This window comes from Athene cunicularia, assembly GCF_003259725.1.
Source record: "Athene cunicularia isolate RWA chromosome 1 unlocalized genomic scaffold, athCun1 chr1_part1, whole genome shotgun sequence".
Classification (NCBI taxonomy): domain Eukaryota; kingdom Metazoa; phylum Chordata; class Aves; order Strigiformes; family Strigidae; genus Athene; species Athene cunicularia.
Genome location: NW_020799091.1, coordinates 71,198,742 through 71,205,682, shown reverse-complemented (window position 1 = coordinate 71,205,682; position 6,941 = coordinate 71,198,742). Strand labels below are relative to the sequence as shown.

Genomic DNA, 6,941 nt, shown 5'->3' with positions numbered 1-6,941 from the left:
ATTAATGTAGCATCTGTTTCTCCAGTTGGCATATACTGTATGGGGAGTGTAGATTATATTTTTTTTAATCAGTTTTTTTCTGATAAGGCAAAAAGAGTGTGGCTGGTGTGGTGCTTAATTACCATTGCATCGAGTACTGCAGCATAATTAGTAAATCTTTGAAATTCCAGTACAAACTATGAGAATAACTGTTTGTCAGGATAATCTTTTTAGTGCTTTCTGATGGCACAAAAAGTGAAGTTTGTCCCCCCTTTCAAATACGACTGTTTTTTCACAGCAAGAACTGTTAAATCTGCTCTTTTATAAGTGGTTTAACAATGGTACTTCTGCTCTGTTCTCCTGCTTCCTGCCCAAACGCAGGGCAGTGCCTGAAGTGTCTGCTCAGTGAAGCTAATCACCATCTGTGTACTCTTTCCCTCTTTGCCACTTGTTACAACCATCTCAGGCTGCCGAAGAGCTGTGTTTGGGCAGAGAGTAACGGGTGCCGGGAGTAAGTCAAGTGCTAGTTCCTCACTGAAATCACATGATGGCAAATCTGGGAATTCCTGCTCCATTTATGAGTGTGCACAGGATGCAATGTCACTCTCTCCCCATCCAGAGATGCTTACTACAAAGAACTGAGCTGAATTCCACAGCAACAAAGTCATTTACCCAAATAAACTCTCTATTCAGAAAACACCAGGCATCTTGCGACTCCCTCAGCTGAACCAAGTCTTATTTTTAACATCTGTGCACATTCTTTTTTGTTTGTTTCAGAGATTTTTATTTTCAAACAAAAGAACTGCTTCAAGAATTCTTCAAGAGAGCAGGTAAAATGCATTTTTTCTACAAAAAATGTTTTCTAGAATAGTTTAATGCACTTCTGTTGTTTTGAGAAGAGGAGTTTTCATGTGTGCAATAAAATATTACATATTAAAAGTTAGTCAAACTTTGCAAATAGTGCAGTGTCTCTGGAGAGCATTTATATGTATCTAGCACTCAGCATTTTAAAACAACAGCCAGACACATTGAGTGTATGTTATAATATTGAATGGTTCCTTTAGTTACATTTCCTTTTACTTTTACATTGCCTCAAACATTAACCTTTCCCAGAATATTTAATATTTAAAAGATTGTTTTAACTTTCTTTAGATTGTAGATTCATCATGGACTCAAACTTACTGTGATTTTTAATGTATGTTTTTTGGACATTCCTATTCTATATATATGCAGGAGGAGTAGTTCAGGCTTACTTTTTTGTCTAGATGTTCTGTAAAACATGAATTTTCATGTTTTAAAAGTATGTTTAAGTCTCTATGTGGAGGTAACACATTGGTGTGGAATGAATACATCTCTCAAGTACAATGATTTAATAAAAATGAGTGAAGCAGGTATATACTCCCATCACTTTTCTGAGGCATTACTTTTCATGGATTTTACTCATGTTAGCTGTATTTGTAACAAGCTGTTGTGATTTTTCCAGTCATATTGCTGGAGTAGTCTGCCAGCAAGAGAGCAATCTGCAGACCAACAATGGTCTGGTCTGTTCTGCTCAGCCCTGCATTTGCTGCAGGAGGAAGAGGGTGAACCTGTCCCAGTTCCCGAGAGCTCGAGATTTTGCAAATTAGCTGTGAATGTTTGGTTTTCAATGAACTTTAAGGCAAGAGGTCAGGCAGGGGATTAGTCATGTAAATGTAGCTACAGATTTTTATGGGGAATATTCATATATATATATATATATATATAAAATAAAATCTATTACTCATATAAAACATATTGAAGAGCTGCAACTTTCAAGAGATATGGTTCAGCTGATGTGTAGTAATATTTTTATATTTAATACAGTTATAGATGGAAACCAGACACTTATCTGCTACCTGAACTCTCACAAAAAAAAGTTGGTCTTCTCACATGCTGCCGTCAGAATTCCTGATAGCTTCATGAAGGCAGCTCCTGAATTGCTGACAAAAGCTGCACTTTCAATGCAGACTTTGATCTATCGGTAGGAGGCTAATTTGGACCTCATCGGTTCTCTCTTGAAGTGTCCACATATTTTCTTCTGAGTTAAGCAGGTCACCATGAGTTAGTCTTAAGTATCACTGGAACAAAGAAGGGAAACCATGAATGACAGAATTGCCAAAATTTAGAGTTGAATGGATCCTGGTGAGTTGATGAGAAGAATTATTTGGGCTATGGTCTTTTCCCACAGCTAAATCTAGGAAGAGAAATGGTTCCTCACCAGAAGATTTTGGAGATGCTGTTTTGAGTAGAAACAGAGGAAAAATTTAGGCTTGTGGCTATGGAAAGTGATGTTGAGGGACAAAAAGAGAAGAACAGTGTTAGTCCAAGGGACTTGCCTTTGACTTTCCCTTCAGAAGATGTGTTAAATAAAGCTACAGCTTACTAGGAGAACCAATAGATTTAAACTTTTGTCCTCTTTTTCACTGGTAGAGAAATAAAGTACAAAAAGGATAAAATGTATCACATAAGAAGAGTCTTGTTAGTCCAAGACAATGCAGCAATTATTTCTATAATGTTTTCTAATAGTTATATCTGCAGAAGTACTGAGAAAAACCCCCACAGTCTAAGGAATATTTTTTTTTCTTTCTGTGACTGGGTGCTTTTGCCAGATCATATTTTCCCCTGAGGATTAACTTTGAACTGCCAATTAAAAGTTATTGCTAAATCCTGTTACAGCAGAAAGCCTTCAGGTTCTTACTGTTAAGATTTAGCCATTGTATCTCTCAGAATAGATTAAAATTCTGGGGTTTGGTAAATTACTTTTGTAGAATAGCCACACATCTTATATATTTTTTAGGGGAAAGGGTACTGACTCTATTCAGTTCAGGTTATTTCATTCAATTAAAAACAAAGGGAAAAAAAATATGAAATTGAGATAAGAGCAAATATTACCACCTTGTGTTAATAGTGCAATAAAGTTTGCCTATCAATACAGTGATGACCTGGTTTCTTCTTTGAGAGCTTTATAAAACCCCATCAGCCTGTCCTACTTACAAAAGAAAATTACTGAAATCTGTGTACCAAAGTTTGGATGACCTTTCCTATAATATTTGGGCAAAGGAGCCAGAATACTGCAATAATCCCACTATTTTCCAACAGGCACATGCTGTGTGTGTCGCTGCTCCGAGCAGGGACAAACGGAGCATTTTCTCAGAAACCTCCATGTGGTAACGGTTGGCAGATCTTTGCTTTTTTAATGTGGTCACTGTAGGATCATCATCCACTCTAAAATCTGTGTATCCAGCTAGGAACAGATCAAACAGGAAAGAGGAATAAACCCACTGATATTTTAATTAGCCCGAGAGAAGAAAGAAAAGATTATGTGTCCATTAGAAGAGCTGCATAGTGCTGCCAAAACCATCCACTCTAAGATGTGTTGAACATAAAAATATTTCAGCCCTAAATCAACTTTGGGCTTTCATGCTTCTCGCATTTTCCATGCTTTAGTCATGATCCTACACCTGCAATCTTGTTGAAAATATTGAAATTCTTGATCTCTGCAGGAATATAACTGTACCCAGCATTTTAATCTCAAAAAAGGCAGAAAAGGGGTGTTTTCTTAGAGGAAAAATAATGGCTTAGAATGAAATAAAAGTTGCATTCTTCTTCAGCAAACGAATAGATGAACCTGCTTTTATGCAGGGTACAGCATCTTCTGGTTGATTGATGACTTCTTGCATGCATTACTTTGTTTTGAAGCCATCTTCATGACACCTATTGAGAGAAGATTTAGGCTGGCAGAAATCCTTCTGCAGCATTCAATGGGTTTAGGTACCAGGCCTGTGGTATTTCCGGAGCCTAGAAAAAAGAGTAGAAGCAGTACAGAAGAGGGGACTTTGATAACTGGTAGCATCGGCTACAACAGGGATTTCTGCAGCTCTAAACTTCTCTCTCAGAGAAGCAAGCTTTTAAAATGGAGCCTCAGTAAGTGCAAAAGGTGTAACATCCAGGGGCTACTGAAGTCTCATAAAAGACTCTTATTAGCTACATGGCACAGGATGGGGGTATGGAGGCATCTGTCCTCCACATGTTTTGTAGTCTGCTTGCTATTTGACAGCCTCCCCCCCACATCAACAGCAGACACTGTTATCTTCTTTCATGGCCATATGTCACTTCAGAGGCTTGCAGTGTCAGCTGGCTCAACACTGTGGAGGTCTCATTTGATGCTCATTGCCTTTTATTAGTTTGCATAAACACATGACTTCTTTTACCCTCTTGGGAGGGCTAATTATTGTTGCACTTATTTGATTGATGAAGCTACCAGCACACCCTGTGGGTGCTATGCTCGAGGTCTCCTCTAACCATTTCTCTTCTCTGACATAAACTGCTTGTAGCAGAGAATTTCACCTCTTTTACATGTATCATTACAACTATTAGTTTAATTTAACACAGAAAATGGGTCTGGTACATTTCTGTTTTAATTAAATAAAGCATCTTGGTACGATGAGCTTTAGAACTTGTAATTTCAAAACTAGTAACACCTTTTTCAATAGGTTGGGCTGTGATGTCCCCGGTTGCTTCACACAAAGGGACAGCAGAGGGGTGTTGTTTGTTTTGTTGGTTGTTGTTGGTTGTTTTTTTCCCCACTAGTTCCCAGCTATTGCATTCTGCTCAGCCTCAACAAAACTGCTTTCTAATATTGCCGTGGTGTTGCAGCTTGCAGCTCAGCCACCTGAGGTCTGGATTTGGGGAATGAGGTAGTGCCACAGCTGGGCTGCAGTTCTCAGCAGCCTTACAGAGATTGTCTACACAGAGCTCTTCTCCAGGACGATTAGAATTTGTGCTGTTACTTTTCTCTGCCTGAAATAATGACCTCTAAGAAATACTTCGAATATAACGAAGATGGATTTGCTCATGCTGGGGTGCTCTGGGGCTGCCCCAAAGCAAGAGGCTTGCTCTGGTCTCCGGCCTTGCACTGGACTGCGTCAGTATTTTATTTTCCATTGTTCATGGGATAATTTTTTTTTTTTTTTTTTTTTTACCTGTCATCAGTCCAGGAGATCTTGAAGCACACCTTTTCCTCCGAGTCCAATGGCAGAAAGCCAGTATGGTTACATGACTTCTTTTGGATTTGTGGATTTGTGTTTAGCGTGGATTTGTTAATTACTGCACAGGGAAGCAGCTGTCCCACCAGGCACAAGGCACAGCTGGGATGTATTTTGTGCTCTGCAACGAGCAGCAGCAGCAGGGTGAATGCAGCAAAGTGCCTCTTCCAGCTGCACGATGCAGGAGCTGCTTCAGCAGGGATCCTGGGAGGTTTACTGGAAGGGAGTTTGAAACTAAATCAAAGCAGAAATATGTGTGATATTTGGTGCCAGTCTCTGTTCCTTGAACACCCCCAAAGTGTGTTTCAGGGTGATTTTCCCCCTGAAAGAGCTTCTTTTTCAGAGAAGAAATGAAATGCAGCATTTTGTAATTGCTTGTCTTAGAAATACATTTTTGTTATGGCTGTGTAGGTTTATAAATTTGTAATTTATTTTTGAGCAGAACAGCTGGATTGGTTCAAATGCTTTGTGAAAACTGGACATAAGTCATAACACAAGCACCACCAATCTTTAACTATGAAAACTATATACGTTGTAACAAAGCACCACAAATCTTTAAGATTTTTTCCATTTTCTTGGGAACAGGGCAGTGTTCAAGGTGAAAAATGTCAAAAGAGACACCAAATACAAACTGGAGAGCTGTTGCAACTGTTCAGGATCTAGCACCACCAAATACTCTGACTAATACTGCTCTTAAACTACAGCCTCTCTTATATGAGACATTAATCATAACCTATAGACATATGCATAGTTAAGGCAATATCTCTTCATCTGTAGAGATATCATCCAATAATTGTATGATTATGAAGGAGCCATTTCAGTGTTTGCACATCTATCTCTAGTGATTGATCTTTGCAAACCGTGTCTGTTAATTTTGGTAGTGGCTCTTTGCAAGGACATTAATTTTAGTTCCTTGTAGAATTGAAGCTATAAAAGCTGCTGCAAATTTCACAACACTGTGCCGATCTCATAATAGATGGGAAATTTAGAAATCAACAGCTAACCAGAGTTCTGTAGGCAGAAAAATTTGTCAAAGCAGTAACATTCATCATCAGTAGTGTTCATACCATAAAGAACTTTTGAATATTTGACATTTGTATTTAGCAAAGTATGCAAGAAGATTTCTGGTTAAGGGGTCTGTTTAAAGCAAGAATATTTTCTACCTGTTTGGTAGCTCTGGCAATATGTTTTCTTTTACCTTTTCAAAGACACAACGCACCTTCATAAATCTCTGTTAATCACTTTCTAATTTCCTGATTAGGTAATTAAACTTTCTTGCTCAGTGAGACAGGGAGAATTTTACCTGGCGGTTGTGAAGGGCAATGGAGAAACCCCAAAGTAAGCTTTGGGATATACATGGATGAGACAGCTGTGCGCCTCAAAGCTAAAGCTCCTACAAATTGGCCAGGGAGGGAGAGGCAGAGACACTTCAGCAGCACTTCTGTAGGAAATGAAGCAGCTGAACACACTCACTCACTAATAGACACAAGAAAACTTATTGGGAGAGCCTTAAATACCCTCAAACGGGGCTCAATCTTCAGTCAAGGACCTGACTTTTTCAACAATAAACAGCCTGTTACAATCAGTTGAAATTAAGACCCCCTTAGTTTTTTATGCTGGTGTTTTATACTTGCTTTTGCAACTGCTAATATATATTTTTTCAAAATTGGCAGTCTTGTGCTTGTATGCCCTGGCTTGATTTACTTTAAAATTTGGTAGTGCACTGAATGGGGCTAATTTAATTTATAAACTGGTGTTTCACCCTGCAGATACAATTTCCCATTGAAATTATGATTCCTGGTGTGTTAAACTAAGAAGCATAAAAACACAGAAGAGAAAGCACTTAACTATAGCCAGTAGTGGGCAGGGAAAGGGGGGCGGGGGGGGGGGCTCTGT

General features: G+C 38.8%; 1 protein-coding gene across 2 annotated transcripts in view; it reads left to right on the top strand.

Moving 5' to 3' along the window:
• Nucleotides 1-608: 608 nt before the first annotated feature.
• The window catches only part of OCA2 (OCA2 melanosomal transmembrane protein), a 227,963-nt gene continuing 221,630 nt past the window's right edge, over nt 609-6,941 (top strand). For both annotated transcript variants that reach the window (XM_026859053.1, XM_026859036.1), the window contains exon 1: nt 609-809. The gene's annotated coding sequence lies outside the window, so the exon portion shown is untranslated. The remainder of the gene's footprint in view (nt 810-6,941) is intronic.